Genomic DNA, 20,607 nt, shown 5'->3' on the forward strand with positions numbered 1-20,607 from the left:
ATCATAATCTTGTACAACAAAAGGAGAATTCATATTACTACGAATGTATACTCGATGTATCATATATTGTCCCTTGTTGTTATATTTGCCAATAATATGATATGTATGTTTAGAAAACCAAGGCAAATCAACATATTTAAATAGGCTCTCCTCTAAACAATCTAGGTTACACAAAACATCAAATTCAATGTAACCCAAAGTATGTAAAGAAGCCAACAGTTTGAACTCATTAATTTTAGTAGCAATATGAATAATATGTTTATTTTCAGCAGAAGTGACTGGTTCCAAAACATGTAAAACTGAGGCATCATCAACCAATTCATCTTTATCATAAGGAACTTTAAGCAAATTATCATGGGACGGAGATAAATCAAGAGAGGGTTCCACTAACAATTGCTCTATGATAGTATGGTTTGTGGAAGAATTTAGTACATTAAAACTATTCTCACCTTCCGTGAGTGTAGCACCATGGGCATTACTTGTGTTCTCAGCAGTAGTAATAGGTGCATTGTGAAGTGATGGTTCTGAATTTGCATATGAGGTTGTATGCTCCTTATTTTCTTCCATGTCATCCTCTCGCTTATGTACATTATCATGCAGAAGGTTAGTCATAGCAAGAGGAATAACAACAGACTCTTCCTCTAAATGGTGCACCTCATCATATGAAGTCAAAACAGGAGGTGGATTAACAAAGGTTTCTCGCATAAGAAGTTTCATATCATTCCAAGTTTGAGGTTTATCAGAAGAATCTAAAGACTCCCACCAAGATAACGCAGAATGTCGCAAAACACTAGCTGCATTTTTTACCTTCCTCCTTGGACACATAAAGCGAGTAGCAAATATGTTATCTATGGCAATTTCTCACTCCATGTACTCATCAGCACCTATACCATCATAAGTCGGTGGATACGAACGACCTATCATTGTTAGAAGACAGCAAAAGACAACACAAGAGTATTATCCCTATCAACTACTTAGGTTGTGGATAAGAAAAAACAAGGCACTCAACTCTCAAGCGTCTTACCATGATCTTACAAGTGTTCTTACCAAAGCAACAGGCGATGCAATCGGTCGGTGACTGTGATACCGTTGTAGCTAGAGTGTAACAGTTGCAAGGCGGACCTATACTTGGTTAGAAAAAAGTGGAGCTTGGACAGGCACAATATAGTAGCAAGGAATAGCAAAATTCGCAACTGAATAGCAAAGCTGAATAAGTATCCCAAGTACTTGTCTTAGTTGCTGGCCTACTCATGTTCCAAATACCAGATGTATCAAGTGATGTGAACAACAAGAATATGATTTGGAACAAGGCAGAAATCAGCACACACAAACACAGCTCAAATGGTGTTCTCTATGTGCTCCTCTAGATATTGTTCCAGTTTTACCCCTCTTTTTCTCTATTTTTGGGCCGTCGTTGTTTTTTTGAGATTCTTTGATTTTTTTTCTTTTTATTTTTTGATATTTTTTCTTCACTTAGTACCACAAAAGAAGTAACCACAGAAAATATGAGCTTAAATAAGTGAAAGACGTGGCCTGTGGAATTTTCAGAAGACGTGCTCGAAATCGACAAAGACCTTGTGACCACGAAAAGAGGATCTTGTGACCACTTTTTGACCAAAATAAAAATCTCCGACCCCAACAAAGCTAGGGATGGATGGATCCAAATTTTTTTTCTGATTGATTTTGATATATGGAACATCGAAATCCGAGTTCGTATGCGAAAACTAGACCAGTTTTAAGAACGGACTCCAAATTAGAGGACAAAACGGGAACAATGCGCTCAAAATTAGTCACGACAGCAATGATTTGATGAAAACAGTGAAGACAAGTGTAGGAAATTAGATGACGTGGACTAGGGTTTGATGGATACAAAGGAAACTCAATAAGACTTGGAGATGTTCACGGATTATGATGAAAAACAAAGGGAAAAACACAAACTGAACTAAAAAATAATCTAAAACTAGCAACAAGAACTTGACGTAGGGCACAAACTCAACAACGCGAAACAGAGATGAAATTGCATGGCACAATAAGGCTATAGGACAGGAAATATGTGGTGGTGTACATTTTTTTTTTGCTTTTTATGGACTATAGGTAATGCAAAAACAGTAACAATCTAAAGGAGAAAACAAAGTTATACCTAACGGGCAACAAGGTCTCTGATACCACTTGATGTAGACTAGGCCTGATCTTTCGAAAGGTATGATAGCGTCGATTGGTGGAGACTCGACATTCACGATCTAGGCTTCAAACCAAGACTAATTTGGACCCTCGCAACCGTTACACCACTACTCCGTTGGTTATCAACCACGCGAACGCGATGGACCTCGCCGAGAAGGCTTTCCTGCAAGCGAATCAAGAACACAAGCAAGAACAGGGTGAACGCAATCTAAAATTGCAAATAAATATGAGGCTTATGATAACGAGAAGGAGTTCAAGTCTTTATTCGAAAGGACTAATCACCATAGGCGAACAAGATCAAGAACTGGGGCCCTGGTTCACAGCAAGCGGCCTTAGCGGCGATAGTTGCAGCAAAACGATGTCTGTTTCACGAGGAAATCAAGAACTAAACAAAACCCCCAAACCCTAAGGAGAGCGACGACTGCTATTTATAGAGTCTTGGGTGTCACCCCCCTGAATGCACCCCCTAATGGGCCCAAACATGATACACGGTCCAATGGACCAAAAGACGATGTCGTAGCACCCTGACAGATTCTGAATGCTGACTTGTTTCGACGATTCCCGTTGATTACGAAGGTCTTTTGATGTGAAACCAATTGGGTTGGCTTCCTTATCTAATTAGCTTTCCATTCATATGTGGATCATCGAAACAAAGTCTAAATGCATCCTAGGTGACTAGTTTAAGGCAGACTGGTCCTGGAGGCCGAGGCAGACTCAAACTTGAGTTGCTTTAAGCCTCCACCTTGGGGACTCGAACCAAATTAGCCTCGGACCTCCCTCTTGACTTGGACACCCTTGCTGGCCTCCTACCCCTCCATACCATGTGCCAAACATGGTCATATGCATGGGTGTCATGTCCTCATCAGTACATTTGACCAAGAAGAGGTTGAGGAAGTGGAGAAGGATGATAATAAGAAGAAGAGTATTGCATTCAAGGCCTCCTCTACCAAGGGCAAGAAAAAGAAGGAAGAATCATGTGATGATGAGGATTATAGAAGCTCAAGCATGGAGGAGGAAGAAATGGCTCTTGTTGTGAGAATATTTGGCAAGTACATGAAGAAGAAGGGCTTTGCTGGTGGAAGTAGAAGAAGAAGATCATCATCTAAGATGAAGGAAGGAAGAAGATGCTATGATTGTGGGGAGGTTGGTCATCTTGTGGCTGATTAACCCAACAAGAAGGACAAATCTTCCAAGAAAGATAAGAGCAAGAGTAAGGAGGAGGAGGAGGAGGAGGAGGAGGAGGAAGAAGAAGAAGAAGAAGAAGAAGAAGAAGAAGAAGAAGAAGAAGAAGAAGGGGCATGGTTATTGCATGTAGTAGGATTCAGATGCCTACACAAGTGATGATGAAGAGAAGGCCCCATCCAAGTTTCTTGCCAACATTTCTATTAACAAGAAGCCCTCCATCTTTGACACTCACACTTGCTTCATGGCCAAGGGCCCTAAGGTACAATATGATGAAAGTGATAGTGGTAGTGATAGTGAGGAGGAGGAGCTCTTGGAGCTTTTGTAAGAGGCCCAATCTCTCATGAACAAGAAGAGGGAGGAATTCAAAGAATGGCACAAGAGACATAGAGCTCTTGAGCAATCCTTTGAAGATAATTTGGCTACCCATGAGGCTCTACTTGACTCTAATGAGAATCTCAAGGATGCTCACTCCTTTATTCATGCTCAAAGGGATGAGCCTATTGCAAAAGATAGCATAAGAGTCACTTGTGATCTAATTGTTGAAAATATTTGTACTCCTATTATTGTTGCTACTAACCTTTCTTGTAGCACTAGCAAAGCTACCCGTTTGAGTGATCCACCACTGATTCATCTCCCATTATAGAAAATGAGACCCTCAAGAAGGAGGATGATGAGCTCACCCATGCATTGAACAAGGCATATATGAGTGAAGCACGCTTGTAGGAATGTCTAGGGAGCCAAAGGCTTTGCCTTAACAAGGAAGGCTTAGGATATGTCCCTATGAAATGCATTAAAGCTTATGTTTCTCACAACTGTTTGTGAAGAGCAATGGCAAGTTTTGCAACAAGTGCAAGCAAGTTGGGCACTTGGAGAGGGAATGTAAGAACAAGACTAACACCATATACTCCATCAAATTTGATTCTTGTTGTTTACTTTCTAAGGGTGCTAATGGTGTTTGTGCTAGGTTCATTGGTACACATCTCAATTATGCATCACTAATTAGGGTGTCTCCATTATTCTGTTTTGGCATAGTGATTGCTGGTTTTAACCCCTTTTTGATAAAGACACTCAAAAGAGTGCTTACAAAAGATGAACAACATGACATGAAACGACCTCTGAAAAAATAAGAGTATACTAAAGACTAATTTGGTTATCTTCTTCCTCTGATCGTCCACCGAGAGCTTGAAAATCACATTCAAAAGACAACAAAGAAAAAGGATACCTACGAACACCATCGCCATCCAAGGCTTTGAAGACCGCAAAGCCACACATCATGAACAACGAGATCTAGTACTCATAAAACATTGGCTGGAGAAAACCCCCAAGGAATGTAGGCTTACAACCCTTCACCATTAGAATAGAGTGTTGAAGATGCCAGACCTTGCTATAGAATAGACCAAAAGAAGAGATCAGAATCACTACATTGAAAGCCTTGCTTCCCATGACAAACACACCAATTGTCAAGATCTAAAAAGAACCAACAGATCTAACAAACCATACACTTTTTGGCCCTCGCCAATGCAGAATTGAATATCGTTGAGGTAGGAAGAGACTAAAGAGACCTTATTCCAATACGCCATCATCACCACCACCTCATCAATAATTCTAAAGACTAAACTCTAGATGAATAAGGATCAATAAAACCTAAATTTACGAAGGGGCTAGATTCTGCTTCTATGTAATGACCCAAATTCGCTACAACCTAGGCTCTCAACTTCGACCACCGACAAAGCTCCTAGATGAGCCCTACAATTTTTTGACACAGCAGAAACCGTGAATATATTGCTTCCTACCCAATGAGGTGACTCACAATCTAAAAGATGTAACACAACAAATCAGATTGTTAGAGATCAGGTTATTGACCTTTGGAATAAAAATTAATTGGCCCAGTGCCAAATCCTAAGTGTTGATCCCATCTCTCCACCAACAGAGAATACCAGACAGTCCGATGTCATACCGGACCATTCGCTAGTATCTGAACTGCATGTAGTGAGTGGGGAATGAGTTGTCCTCAACTCAACCCTTGACCCCACATGTCATATGCACGAAATTGGATGAACCATACCTCAGCTGAAGCAGCACCAACTGAACCCATTCTCCTATTTCTCACCTTCCTCTCTCTCTCTCTCTAAAAAGAGCAAGAACAAGGAAGAACTAGAGAGACAAAATGGAGATTGGAGATGGAGGTGGAAGATGGAGTGAAGGAATGCAACCCAAGATCATCACTTCATCAAGCTCAACTCATCCTCACCTCATGATCATGGTTAGCTCATGAGCTCTCATCTTAGTTAGTTGGAAATGTCTCCCAAACCCTAATCTCAATCTTTCATGCATGAATGGATCATGGAGTGTGGTGACATCTCATTCATCACAAAGGTAAGGTCAAGGCTCTATGCATGACCAATCTCATGAAACCCCTCTCAATGTCACTCTCATGCATTTCTTTGGATTCTTGCAAGGATGTTGGTATTTCTCTTCAAGAATGGAAAGCAAGGTGTGCTCAACCTCTTATCAAGGATCCTAGCCTCTCATGATTATCAACTTTGGAGTTAAGTTTCTTTTGCTCAATCTCAAGCCTTAGTCTCAAGTGGTTCATGAGAAGGAATAGAACCCAAATCACTAGGTGCACTAGTTAGACATAACCCAAAACCCATCTAGCTCTAGCGTAGCATATCCCTAGAGTTATTCTAGAAGTTTGGTGCACACATGTCTACTACCCTAAATTAGGATCTAACCAACTGAAAGCTCTAGTTTGGTTTTGGTGAATTGATGAAACCCTAAGTGCTAACCTAGTTTATCAAGTGATCATAAGATAAGTAGCACATTCCAAGTGGTGAAGCAAATGAAGATCATGACATGATGATGGTGATGCCATGGTGATGATCAAGTGCTTGGACTTTAAAAGAACAAAGAGAAAAACAAAATGCTCAAGGCAAAGGTATAAATGGTAGAAGCTATTTTGTTTTGGTGATCGAGACACTTAGTGATTGTGATCACAATTAGGATCGATAGCCGTACTATTAAGAGGGGTGAAATGCGTATCAAAATGCGGTTATCAAAGTGCCACTAGATGCTCTAACTCATTGCATATGTATTTAGGATCTAATGGAGTGCTAACACCCTTGAAAATGTTTGTGAAAATATGCTAACACATGTGCATAAAGTAATACACTTGGTGGTTGGCACATTTGAGCAAGGGTTAGGAACTTCATCGGCGGAGTGTCCGTCTGTAGAGTGCGTACAGTCCGATGGTACCATCGGCATCCTATACAGAAAAGATAGGGTCTCATAGAGTGGACCAGATGCTGGCCTCAACTAGACCAGCATGTTCGGTCAGTAGAAGCTGTGAAAACGCTGGCATCGGTCTTTGACCGGATGTAGGGTCACTTCATGTCCGAACACTGAGTGGGTGCGTCCAGTCCCACTAATGTGGTAGTGCATAGAGGAGACGTTGAGTGACCGGACGCTGGGTGAGTCCAGTCGGGCATGATCGGACATGTCTAGTCGTGATTTTTCGCTTCTGGTACCTTACTGGAAATGACCAAACGCTAGTGTTGGTGCGTCCGATCACTTTGAGCAGCGCGTCTGGTCATCACTTGACTGTTGAGATTGGGTGAACAACGTTTGAAGCCAATGACACATGGCAAGCATTAGGCGACCGGACGCTGGGGTCCTGTGCCCGGTCGACCTGACTGGAGCGTGCGGTCACCCGGAGCAGTTCCCAGTGAAGGGGTACAACGGCTCTATTTCGTGAGGGCTTCTATTTAAGCCCCATGACTGGCTCAAGTTCACTCTCTTGGCCATTTGCATTGACATAGCAACCTTGTGAGCTTAGCCAAAGCCCTCCCACTCATCTCCATCATTGATTCATCATCTTTGTGAGATTGGGAGAGAATCCAAGTGCATTGCTTGAGTGTTTACATCTAGAGGCACTTGGTGTTCGTGTTTCACTACGGGATTCACTTGTTACTCTTGGTGGTTGCTGCCACCTATATGGCTTGGAGCAGCAAGGATCACCAAGCGGAGGTTGGTGATTGTCTCTGGCTCCAATCGTGGTGATTGTGAGGGGTTCTTGACCTTTCCCCAGCGAAGAGCCAAAAGGTACTCTAGTGGATTGCTCGTGGCTTGTGTGATCCTCATCTTGTGTTGGTTGTACGGCACCCTATTGAGGGTTTGGCGTGTGATGCCAATTAGCGTGTGAACCTCCAAGTGAGTGAATTGCCACAACGAGGACTAGCTTGCCGGCAAGCAAGTGGACCTCGGTAAAAAATCATTGTGTCATCATTTGATTCCGAGGTGATTGGTCTTCATTGGTATTCATTCTTATGATTGATTGGCTCCTTCCTCGACACGGTGGTATATCTTGCTCACTCTCTTTACATTACCGTAAACTAGTTGTCAAGCTCTTTAGTGTAGCTTGTGAGAGCTTATTAGTTTGGTTAGTGTGGCTCTTTAGTTAGCATTTGAGAGCATACTAACTTAGTGTAGTGACATAGCTATTGTGTGGATAGAAACTATATAAACTAGAATTGTGGTAGGTGGTTTGTATTTTTAGTCGGCTAGTGCAACACTTGCTTCGCCTCATAATTGTCTAACCAGTTTGTTAAGTATTGTTGTAGAAAATTTTAATAGGCTATTTACCCCCTCTAGCCATTAGGACCTTTCAAGTAGTATCAGAGCCGAGGTCACCATGATTTGAGGCTTAATAACCTTCGATGTAAAAATGGCTCAAATCAACAACACCAAGAAGCCACCCCAATTTGATGGCTCAAATTATCCCTATTGGAAAGTTAAGATGACAACTTATATCAAGTCAATTAATAGGAAGGTTTGGAAAGTGGTGGAGACCAAAATTGAGATTGAGGATGAAGAGGCTCCCACCACCGCCAAAGAGATGCTACTCCAAAATAATGACATTGCTCTTAGTGCCATCTATGATGCTTTGGATGAGAGAACATTTGAGTAAATCAAGAACATTGAGAGAGCTCATGAGACATGGAAAAAATTGGAGGAATCATTTGAGGGCACTCAAGCCATGAAGGGTGCAAAGGCATACATTCTCAAAGAGAAGTTTGCAAGCTTTAAGATGAAGGAGGATGAGAGTGTATCAGAGATGTTCCATAGGCTTTAAGTGCTTGTCAATGATCTCAAAGCACTTGGAGAAGAGGTGAAGAACAAGGACTTCTTCCACAAGTTCTTAAGCTGTTTGCCTTCAAGATTTGGCACATTGGTCACTATTCTAGTGAGGAGTGGTTTGGACACCATGACACCAAATCAAGTGTTGGGAGATATAATGACTTATGATACATATAGAGATGATGATGAGAAGGAAGAAAAAAAAGGAGAAGAAAGATGAGAAAAAGGATGAGAAGAAGAAGAGTGTGGCATTCAAGGCTTTATCATCCAAAGGCAAGGCAAAGCAAGATACATCAAGTGAAGATGATGGCTCATGGAATGATGATGATGATGATGAGAAGATGGCTCTCTTTGCCAAGAGATTTGGTAAGTTCATGATGAAGAAGGGCTACCATGCTAGAAGAAAGAAGTCTTCATCCAAGAACAAGGAAGAGTCAAGAAGGTGCTTCAATTGTGGAAGCAAAGATCATCTTGTTGCTCAATGCCCATACAATAGTGACAAAGATGATGACAAGAAGAACAAGAAGAAGGACAAGAAGGAAAAGAAAGAGAAGAGGGACAAGATGACCTTCAAGAAGAAGAAGGGTGGTTAATATGTGGTCACTTGGGATAGTGATGCTTCCTCAAGTGCTGATGATGATAGTGATGATGACAAGACCACCAAGAAGAAGGCACTTGCAAGCATTGCTATCAATGAGAAGCCTTCTCTCTTCGACACTCTATCATGCTTCATGGCTAAGGCCACTAAGGTACAAATTTGTGATGATGAAAGTGATGAGGAACATGATAATGAAAATGAAAATGAAAGTGATAGTGATGCTGATGAACCTACTAAGGATGAACTATTTGACATGCTAGAAGATACTAAAGAACACTTTGGCATTAAGAGAAGGGAATGCAAAAGCTTGCATAAGGAACTAAAATCCCTTAAGCAAGCCTTTGATGAGCTCAATGCATCTCATGAGAGGCTAGAGGAAGCCCATGAGAAGCTTGGCAATGCTCACAAAAAGCTTAAAAAGGCTCATTCATCTTTGCTTGATGAGCAAAATAAAAAGAAGCATGTTGAGACTTGCAATGTAGGCTTAACTTGTGATATAATTGATGAATCATTATCTATGCCTATCATTGTTCCTCCCGCTAATCCTTCTTGTAGTACTTCTACTTCCACCTCATCTAGTAGTGATGGTTTCACTTGTGATGCCTCACTAATGGTTGAGAATGAGAACCTTAAGAAGGAGGTCAATAAGCTCACTCACACCTTGGCTAAGGACTATGGTGGTGAGGACCGCTTGCTTATGTGCTTGGGTTGCCAAAGAGCTTCTCTCTATAAAGAGAGATTGGGCTATACCCCCAAGAAAGGCAAGGCGACCTTAGCTCCTCACAAGACTAGTTTTATGAAGAACAATGGTCGGTTTTGCACTAGTTGCAAGCAAGTTGGTCATAAAGAGCATGAATGCAACAACAAGAGCAAAAATGCTAATATATCCTCCATTAAGCTTGATTCTTTCTATATGCTTACCAAGGGTGCAAATGGTGTAAAGGCTAAGTTCATTGGTAAACCATGGATGGGCTCAAAAAGGAAAGCCATTTGGATACCTAAGAGCTTAGTGAATAACTTTCAAGGACCCAAGCAAGTTTGGTACCTAAAAAGAAATGATCTTCTTTTGTAGGTCAATTACAAAGCTAGAGGAAGGCATTGGGTTCTTGATAGTGGGTGCACTTAACACATGATCGGTGATGCAAGAATGTTCAACTCAATCAACATCAATGGCAATGATGGTTATGATAGTATCACATTTGGTGATAATGGCAAAGTCAAGGTCAAAGGGCTTGGTAAGATTACAATATCCAATGACATGAGCATATCCAATGTGTTGCTAGTAGAGAGCTTAAACTTCAATTTGCTATCCGTGGCTCAATTGTGTGATCTTGGATTCAAATGCATATTTGGGGTAGATGATGTAGAGATCATAAGTGTAGATGGCTCTAATTTGATCTTCAAAGGCTTTAGATATGAGAGTCTATACTTGGTTGATTTCAATGCTAGTGAAGCTAGATTATCTATATGTTTGTTCACTAAGTCTAGCATGGGTTGGTTATAGCATAGAAGGCTTGGTCATGTTGGAATAAAACAATTGAATAGATCGGTTAAGCATAACTTGGTTAGAGACTTGAAAGATGTTATGTTTGAGAAGGATAAGCTTTGTAGCTCTTATGAAGCCAGCAAACAAGTTGGAAACACCTATCCTAAGAAAAGCATGAAGAGCACTAGTAAAGCATTTGAGTTATTGCACATGAATTTGTTTGGGCCAACTCAATACACTAGCATTGGTGGAAACAAATATGGCTTTGTGATAGTGGATGATTACACTAGATACGCTTGGGTATTCTTTCTAATGGACAAACGTGATGTGTTTGCAACATTCAAATTATTTGTCAAGGGCATTCACAATGAGTTTGAAACAACCATCAAGAGAGTTAGAAGTGACAATGGTAGTGAGTTCAAGAACACTAGAATTGATGAGTTGTGTGGTGAATTTGAAATTAGACATCAATTCTCAGCCAAGTACACTCCACAATCAAATGGCCTTGTTTAGAGGAAGAATAGAACACTCATTGATATGGCAAGGTCTATGCTTAGTGAATACAATGTGAGTCAATCTTTTTGGGCCGAAGCTATCAACATGGCTTGCTATTGTAGCAACTGTCTCTATTGTCACCCATTGAAAGAGAAGACACCATATGAGCTCTTGAATGGTCGAAAGCCCAATATTGCATATTTTTGGGTCTTTGGTTGCAAATGCTAAATGTTGAAGAAAGGCACTAGATTGGGCAAGTTTGACAAGAAATGTGATGAAGGATTTCTACTTGGATACTCAACCACTAGCAAAGCATATAGAGTTTAGAATTTGGATAGTGGTACTCTTAAGAAAGTTCATGATGTTGAATTTGATGAAACTAAGGGTTCACAAGAAGAGAATAAGAACTTGGAAGATGTTAGAGGCATTCAACTTTCAAATGCCATAAAGAACATAGATGTTGGTGAATTGAGGCCTAGGCAAGTAAATAATGATGAAGATGATCAAGTGCAAGTGCTCTCTAACTCAAATGTGCAAGATGGTACAACTCAAGCTAGTACAATTGGCTCTCATGACAATGAACAAGATCAAGTGGCTAGTACATCATTTCAACCCAATGATCAAGCAAGTGCATGCAATCAAGTTCTAATCCTCCAACCAACCAATATTACAAGGGATCATCCATTGGACACTATAATTAGAGATATTTATAGATGTGTACAAACAACATCAAGATTGGTATCATTTTGTGAGCATTTCTCATTTGTGTCATCCATTGAACCAAAGAAGATAGATGTAGCATTGAAAGATGTTGATTGGGTGAATGCTATGCATGAAGAATTGAATAACTTCACAAGAAATCAAGTATGGGAATTAGTAGATAGACCAAAGGGACACAATGTAATGTGAACCAAATGGGTCTTTAGAAACAAGCAAGATCAAGATGGGATAGTAGTAAGGAACAAAGCAAGATTGGTAGCACAAGGCTATACACAAGTTGAAGGTCTTGACTTTAGAGAAACATATGCCCCGGTTGCTAGATTGGAAGCAATTAGAATCTTGCTAGCCTATGCTTGTGCCCACAACATCAAACTCTATCAAATGGATGTTAAGAGTGCATTTCTCAATGGTTACATCAATGAAGAAGTATATGTTGAGCAACCTCCCAGTTTTGAAGATGACAAGAAGCCCGACCATGTGTACAAGTTGAAGAAGGCATTGTATGGCTTGAAGCAAGCACCTAGAGCATGGTATGAGAGATTAAGGGACTTCCTACTCTCTAAAGGGTTCATGATGGGCAAGGTTGACACCACTCTTTTCATCAAGAAGATTGGAAAAGATTTATTTGTGTTGCAAATCTATGTTGATGACATCATATTTGGATCAACCAATCAAGATTTTTATGATGAGTTTGGAGAGATGATGGCTAATGATTTTGAGATGTCCATGATTAAAGAGTTGAGTTACTTCCTTGGTCTTTAAATCAAGCAATTGAAGAATGGTACATTTGTGAGTCAAGGCAAGTATATCAAGGATATGATCAAGAAGTTTCGCATAAGTGATAGCAAAGCTATTAGTACACCAATGGGTACAAATGACAACTTGGATAGTGATACAAGTGGCAATATGGTGGATCAAAAATTGTATCAGTCTATGATTGGAAGCCTACTCTATGTGACCGCATCAAGATCGGATGTCATGTTTAGTGTATGCATGTGTGCAAGATTTTAAGCCTCACCAAGAGAGTCATTTGAAGGCTACAAAGAGAATATTGAGGTACTTGAAGCATACACAAAATGTTGGTTTGTGGTATCCCAAAGGAGCAAAGTTTGAGTTATTTGGTTACAATGACTCGGATTATGAGGGATGCAAGGTTGAAAGGAAGAGCACCTCAGGCACATGTCAATTGTTGGGAAGATCACTTGTTTCATGGTCATCAAAGAAGCAAAATAGTGTTGCATTATCAACCGCCAAAGCCGAATACATATCCGCCGGTAGTTGTTGTGCACAAATACTTTGGATGAAGGCCACTTTGAGTGACTTTGGAATCAAGTTCAAGAAAGTGCCATTGCTATGTGACAATGAGAGTGCAATCAAGTTGACCAACAATCCAGTTCAACATGCAAGAACAAAGCACATTGATGTCCGCCACCATTTCATAAGAACTCACCAACAAAAAGGGGACATCTGCATTGAGAGTGTAGGCACCGAAGATCAACTTGCCGATATATTCACTAAGCCATTAGATGAGAAAAGATTTTGCAAGCTAAGGAATGAGTTGAACATATTGGATTTCTCAAACATGTGTTGATGCACCCCACTCATATGACATGCCCCTCCTTCAAGCAATCTAAGGTAAAAGTTGATTGGCATAGCATACTGTAAGGAAAATGGACCCTAGGCCTAGTTACTTTGGATTTTGGTGTTTGATGACCAACACAACCAAATTAGACTAATGAATTTGCTAGTGATTGTTTTGTAGTTCAATAGGGTGCAAGATGTGACTTGGACAAAGGAAACATGATGATCTGATGATCAACACCATAAGCAAGACCTTAGAAGCACAAGAGAAGACCCAAGATATCAAGCAAAGTCCAAGCATGAAGATAGGAACCAAGCCGTACGCAAGATCGTGAAGAAATGAGCTCATAGAGGTGACCGGACGCTGGACCAGACGCTGGAGGAAAGTGACCGAACGCTCCGATCAAGAGGCTCGGCAATAGGCGTGACCGGATGCTAGACCGGACGTTGGCGGCAGATCGATCGGACGTAGGACAACAGAGTCTAGTTGAGTACAGAGAGGTTCCAGAGCGGCAAAAATGTGATCGAACGCGTCTGGTGGCATGTGACCGGACGCTGGCAGCGTCCGATCAGTGGATCATGGCTCCAACGGTCGAGACAACTGACGCATCCAGTCAGGACGTGATCAGCGTCCGGTTAGTAGCAGAAAAGTAGGATTTCATCCCCAATTGCTACTTTCTCAGTGGGGCTTATAAATAGACCCCCCAACCAGCCATTTGAGGGGGTGGAGTTGAGGAAACATATCTAGGGTGTTGATACACCATATTAGTGATCTCCACTTGCATAGTGCTTAGTGTTTTATTAGGTGATTAGCATAGGTGCTTTGTAGAGTGCTTAGGTTAATTAGACCACCGCTTATACGCTTGCTCTAGGTTTAGGCCTAGTGTTTAGTGAGATTTACATACCTCTTACCACTCGGTGCTTGCACACACCATTGTTGTACATCGGAGGGGCTTGTAGTCTTGTGAGATCACACCAACCACGGTTGTGGTGTGGCCGCCATAGTGTACCGGAGGGAACAAGGCCCGCGGCGTTTTGGCCAGAAGCTTGATAGTGAAGACAGCGGGGAGCATCCGGGAGAGGCTTGCCGGAAGGCATGTTGGAGACCCACTTGCACGTGGGGAAGGCCTGTGGCTATCCACAGAGTTACCCAATTAGGTGCTTGGCCCTTGCAAGGGGCTCCAACGAGGACTAGGGGGAAGCTTGCATGCTTCTCGATACCTCGGTAAAAATACCAAAGTTGTCGATGGGAGTTTGCATATCTCTACCTTGCTCTTTAGCTTCCACATTTACATTGATTGTATTACTCCTTTTGTGGTAGAGATAGCAACACACTAGAAAAACCATAGTTGCACATTTAGATAGTTTATCTTTTGCATAGGTTTTGCTAAGGTTAGAAAAAGAGGCCATAGTTTAGAGTAAGAATTTTAAGTTGCCTAATTCACCCCTCTTAGGCGTCATGGTCCCCTTCAATTGGTATCAAAGCCGATTGGCTCAATTTGGACCTTTGGCTTAACCGTCGTTGAGCCGACGCTATTTAGAGTGGTTGGGAAGGATACCTCTGGGCCTCCGCACTTTGACGGCACTAACTTCCCTTACTATAAGGCTAGAATGGCTTGCCATCTTGTGGCGGTTGATTTGGGTGTATGGAGAGTCACTCGTGATAGGATGAAACCCATCAAGAATCCTAAAAACCCATAAAGAGTGATGAAAAAGAAATGCATTTCAATGCTAGAGCTAAAAATTGCTTGTTTGAATCATTTAGCATGGATGTGTTTAACCAAGTGTTCACTTTAAATACGGCACATTAAATTTGGTTAAAACTCCAAGAGCTCCATGACGACACAAGTAATGTCCGTGAGCAAAAACATTGGCTAGCTAAACAAAATTATGATTCCTTTACAATGAATAATGATGAGCTTGTTCATGATATGTATTCTCATTTGAATCTAATTATCAATGAGCTCCATTCAATAGGATTAATAAAGCTAGATGATGTGTACATCATGAGGAAGATCATCTCCATGCTACCACAAAAGAAATATGCAAGCATCATCACCATCCTTCACAATATGGAGGACTTGAGCCCCATGACCCCAGGTATAGTCATTGGCAAGATAGTGGCATTTGAAATGTCACATAAGATGGGTCAAGAAGAAGCTTCTTCATCAAGCAAAGGCAAAGCTCTCACATGTAGCGAGAAAAAGAAGATGAAGGGCAAGCAAGTTGAGACAAGCTCAAGCTCAAGCTCCTCAAGTGAAGATGAAGAACAAGATGAGGACGATGATGATGATGATGAAGATTCAAGTGATGATGATCAATCTTCCTCCTCCACCTCCGACCTTGATGAAGAATCAATCAAATTAATCAACAAGGTGGAGAAGATGATCCAAAGGCTCAATGTTAAGGGTGTGCCCATCCAAATTCAAGATCTCATTTTTACCAATCAAAGAAATGAGCAAAGAAAGATAGGATGCTATGGATACGGCGAGTTGGGGCACTTTGTGGAAGTTTGTCCAAACAAGCCCACACTCAAGACAAAGAAGAAGGCGTGCAAGAACCAAGCCCTCACAACAATAAGATCATAGGATGATTCTTCAAGTGAAGAAGAACACCATCACAAGAGGCGAGGTCGCAAGCACTCATCATCAAGCTCTTCTCGTGTGTGCCTTATGGCATGAGGTAACGAAAGCTCATCCTCTAGTGAGAGTGATAGTGATGATGATATGCCTTCTTATGATGAAATTGTGCAACAAAATCTTAATTATGCTAAAATTTGCACTAGTCAACAAAAGAAGCTCAAAAATTTAAAAGAAAAGCTAGATAGTTCACAAGAAGCTTATAAAACTTTGCTTGAACAATATGAGAATTTTGCTAATCTAAATGTTGAACTATCTACTAAAATTAAGCAACTTAAGGCTAGTGCAACAACAAATGCATGCACAATCAATGATGAGCAACTTGTAAAGAAAAATAAAAAATTAAAAGAAAAGTTAGCTAGCTCATAAGATGGTTATAAAAGTTTGCTTGCAAAAATGGAAATCATGTGCAAACATTGTGATGAGCTAACTAATAAAGTTGCTAATCTTGAAGCCGTTAATACAACTCCCACCAAGGCATCTAAAAAGAGTTCTATCTTTAACATGTCTAAAAAGGATGCCTCTACTTCTTGTAATGATTTATGTTTAGACTCACCTTTGTGCAACCAAGTTTGTGTTGAGAAAGTTATTGTAGATACATGCACACAAGAGGTTGCAAAGGAGAATGAGCAACTCAAGCAAGAAGTAGCTCGCCTCTCTAAAGACTTGACTCAAGTGAAAGGCAAGACGAAGAAAGCCCAACTTCATCAAGATAACACCATCAAGGGAGTGAAGAAGCTTGATGAAGGACAAACCGTGGTTTGCTACATGTGCCGCAAGGAAGGTCACAAGTCCTATGAGTGCAAGGTGAAGAATGGGGGTGGAGCAAAGAAGAAAGAGAAGAAACAAGCAAGCAAGCTCTCCAACACCTACACCAACAAGGTGGACAAGAAGGCCTCCACACCTTATCTCTTGAAGAAGAAGAAAAATGACAAGGTGGTGGCCATCAAGGTGAACAAGCAAGCCAACAATGGGGTCAAACGCTTTTGGTGCCAAAGGAGATCATTTTCAACATGAAGAGCACCAAGAAGGTTTGGATCCCGAAAGGGAAGTGAGAAGTCCAATGGACTTCGAGGAATTTGGAGACTTGGCAAAGTTTGGATGCATTTCATGGGGTGCATCATGATGGACAAAATCATTGCCAAGTGGGTTAGTGAATACTATGGACCCAAATTCTTCTTTCCATGTTAGGTAACTAGATTCAATTACCTTCAAGTAGTATCAATTTGCATTTCCTATAAGTGGTATTTTTACAATTTTTTTAAGCATCTAGTTACTCTTCATGCCTATGTTTGCATTTGCATGCATATACCTTTTGTCATGCATACACTAGGTATATCTTATGGTAGGCTTGCTCAATTTCTTTCTTAACCCTTGGAGCAAACCTACATGGTTTAAAATTGTTTAGGAGCACGACACATAGCTTGTCTTTTGATTGTTCATCTAATATGTGCCATAGTCCAAATTGTAGATAATTTCTCCCGAATATCATCTTCGAAAATGATTCTCACATTCATGAGATGTCATCTTTCAAGTGGTATTATTGATTCTAAAATCAATGTGCATGACTTCTACAAGTATCCCACACTTGTGTGCACAATTTTAGGGGGAGGGTTACTCTACAAGTTGTATGCTTTGAGACTAACACCTTTTTAAGCTTATCATGTGTGTAGTAGTCTCATTGCAAGGAAAATGGAGTCCCCGGAGTTAAGCATCATACTTCAAATATCCACCACCTATTACAAGTGGTAGAAATCAAATTGGTTTCCACATGTGGTATTTCTAAACCGATATCATCATGTTGATTTTATTTTTGATATTTATATGCTTTCTCCATGCTTTATATAGATTAAATTCCCTTGAGCAATAATTTGCCAAATATGCATATGCCTTGCTTTCTACTATATGTATGCATATATTTAGGGGGAGCTTAATCTATATAATGTGAGAGTCAAATTTTGTGACCTATTCCACTCTACACACAAAGGATCACAAAGTTTGACCCTCCCTTGTGCTACTAATGTCTTCCTTTTTGGAGTTTGATTCCAAAGGGGGAGAATTTATAGGACCAAAAGCAAGCATTAATTTGTAGGGCCATAAGCTAGACAATTTACAAGTGGTAATGGTCTGAGAAAGGGAGGATAGTGGATTATGGATTAGTCTATGTAATGAGGAGAATTTATAGGAAGCAAGGCTTAAATCCATAATGCCACATGGGGACATTTTGCAAAGGGCACGATAAGTTTTTATGTAGTATTTTTTAGTCTTAACAAGTAGTATCTTTTAACATCATATAACCTTGTCCCTTGCATTGCATCCTAACAAGTAGATAGATTTTAAATTGTAAATTTTTATTATTTGCTTGCTTTGGTCGTGTTGTCATCAATCACCAAAAAGGGGGAGATTGTAAGGAAAATGGACCCTAGGCCTAGTTACTTTGGATTTTGGTATTTGATAACCAACACAACCAAATTGGACTAATGAATTTGCTAGTGATTGTTTTGTAGTTCAATAGGGTGCAAAATGTGACTTGGACGAAGGAAACGTGATGATCCGATGATCAACACCATAAGCAAGATCTTAGAAGCACAAGAGAAGACCCAAGATATCAAGCAAAGTCCAAGCATAAAGATAGGAACCAAGCCATACACAAGATCACGAAGAAACAAGCTCGCAGAGGTGACCAGACGCTGGAGGAAAGTGACCAGACGCTGGACCAGACACTAGCGACAGATCGACCGGACACAGGACAGCAGAGTCTGGTCGAGTACAGAGAGGTTCCAGAGCGGTGAAAATGTGACCGGACATGTCCGATGGCATGTGACCGGACACTGGCAGTGTCCGATTAGTGGATCACGGCTCCAACGGTTGGGACGACCGGACGCATCTGGTCAGGACGTGATCAGCGTCCGGTCAGTAGCAGAAAAGCGGGATTTCGTCCCCAACGGCTATTTTCTCAGTTGGGCTTATAAATGGACCCCCAACCGGCCATTTGAGGGAGGTGGAGTTGAGGAAACATATCTAGGGTGTTGATATACCATTTTAGTGATCTCCACTTGCATAGTGCTTAGTGTTTTATTAGGTGATTAGCGTAGGTGCTTTGCGGAGTGCTTAGGTTGATTAGACCACCGCTTATGCGCTTGCTCTAGGTTTAGGCCTAGTGTTTAGTGAGGTTTGCATACCTCTTACCACTCGGTGCTTGCGTGCACCATTGTTGTACATCAAAGGGGCTTGTAGTCTTGCGAGATCACACCAACCACGGTTGTGGTGTGGCCGCCACCATGTACCGAAGGGAACAAGGCTCACTGCGTTTTGGCCAGAAGCTTGATAGTGAAGACGACGGGGAGCATCCGGGAAGGGCTTGCCGAAAGGCACGTCGGAGACTCACTTGCGCATGGGGAAGGCCTGAGGCTATCCATAGAGTTACTCGACTGGGAGCTTGGCCCTTGCGAGGGATTCCTTGCGAGGGGCTCCAACAAGAACTAGGAGGAAGCTTGCATGCTTCTCGATACCTCGGTAAAAATATCGGAGTCATCGATGGGAGTTTGCATATCTCTACCTTGCTCTTTAGCTTCTGCATTTACATTGATTGTATTACTCCTTTTGTGGTAAAGATAGCAACACACTAGCAAAACCATAGTTGCACATTTAGATAGTTTATCTTTTGCATTGGTTTTGCTAAGGTTAGAAAAAGAGGCCATAGTTTAGAGTTAGAATTTTAAGTTGCCTAATTCACCCCCCCCCTCTTAGGCGTCACGGTCCCCTTCACATACATCCCTGCTAAGGACATGCTTAGTGCATCTAGTCATCTTTCACATTTACTAAGCCCATTCATGAAAATCAAATGAATTTGATGATTGTATGGTACCACTATTGCTTCTATGCTTATTTTGATCTAGTGATAGCATATGATATGTTTGTGGGCTTGTAAACCTAGTGTTTGATCTAAAAAATGAGCTCTAAGTGTTTAACTCAACATGGTACAAGATAACCCTTATTTGGAGGTGTGAAGAGGCTTGTCCTTGGATCAAACAAAGTTAAATATCTTTGGCAAGTATTCTAGATTGCACTAATTTTGAGAAAATAATCCTCACCCCATTGATTGACATTGATAATCTCAACCTATCTACATTTTGAACCTTTGTGGTCATTGATGACAAAGGGAGAGAAAAACAAAGATATTAGTGATATTAGTATATGGGGAGAAAAACAAAGACATTAGTGTACTAAGATAATGAAAAGACAACAAAGCGGGAGAACTTGACATAGGGGGAGAGATATGACAAAGGAAAGGGATCAATTAAAATTTTGAGCACACAAGTAGGGGGAGCAAGCTCATGAACTTGTATGGTGCATTTGAATGTGCATTTCATATGTTTGCTTGCATGGCACAAGTTTTAAATTTCAATATCCATGCTTATGTGGTCTATGTTAGTTGTAGGTTTGAATGATGAAATGAAAAACTAGCTTGCATAGGTTATCTAGTGTTTTCATTTCCAAGTGGTATAGAGCTAACCATGATGCTAAGGATGGTATATTGGTGCACTCTGATTGGTATTATGCTTCAAAGGTCCATCTTTTATACC

At 40.9% G+C, this 20,607-nt stretch overlaps 1 pseudogene; it reads right to left on the reverse strand.

Moving 5' to 3' along the window:
* Positions 1–5,155: 5,155 nt before the first annotated feature.
* Positions 5,156–20,607, reverse strand: part of LOC136465615 (alpha-terpineol synthase, chloroplastic-like) — a 37,308-nt pseudogene continuing 21,856 nt past the window's right edge.

The sequence above is a fragment of the Miscanthus floridulus genome, chromosome 7 (genome assembly GCF_019320115.1).
Source record: "Miscanthus floridulus cultivar M001 chromosome 7, ASM1932011v1, whole genome shotgun sequence".
Classification (NCBI taxonomy): Eukaryota; Viridiplantae; Streptophyta; class Magnoliopsida; order Poales; family Poaceae; genus Miscanthus; species Miscanthus floridulus.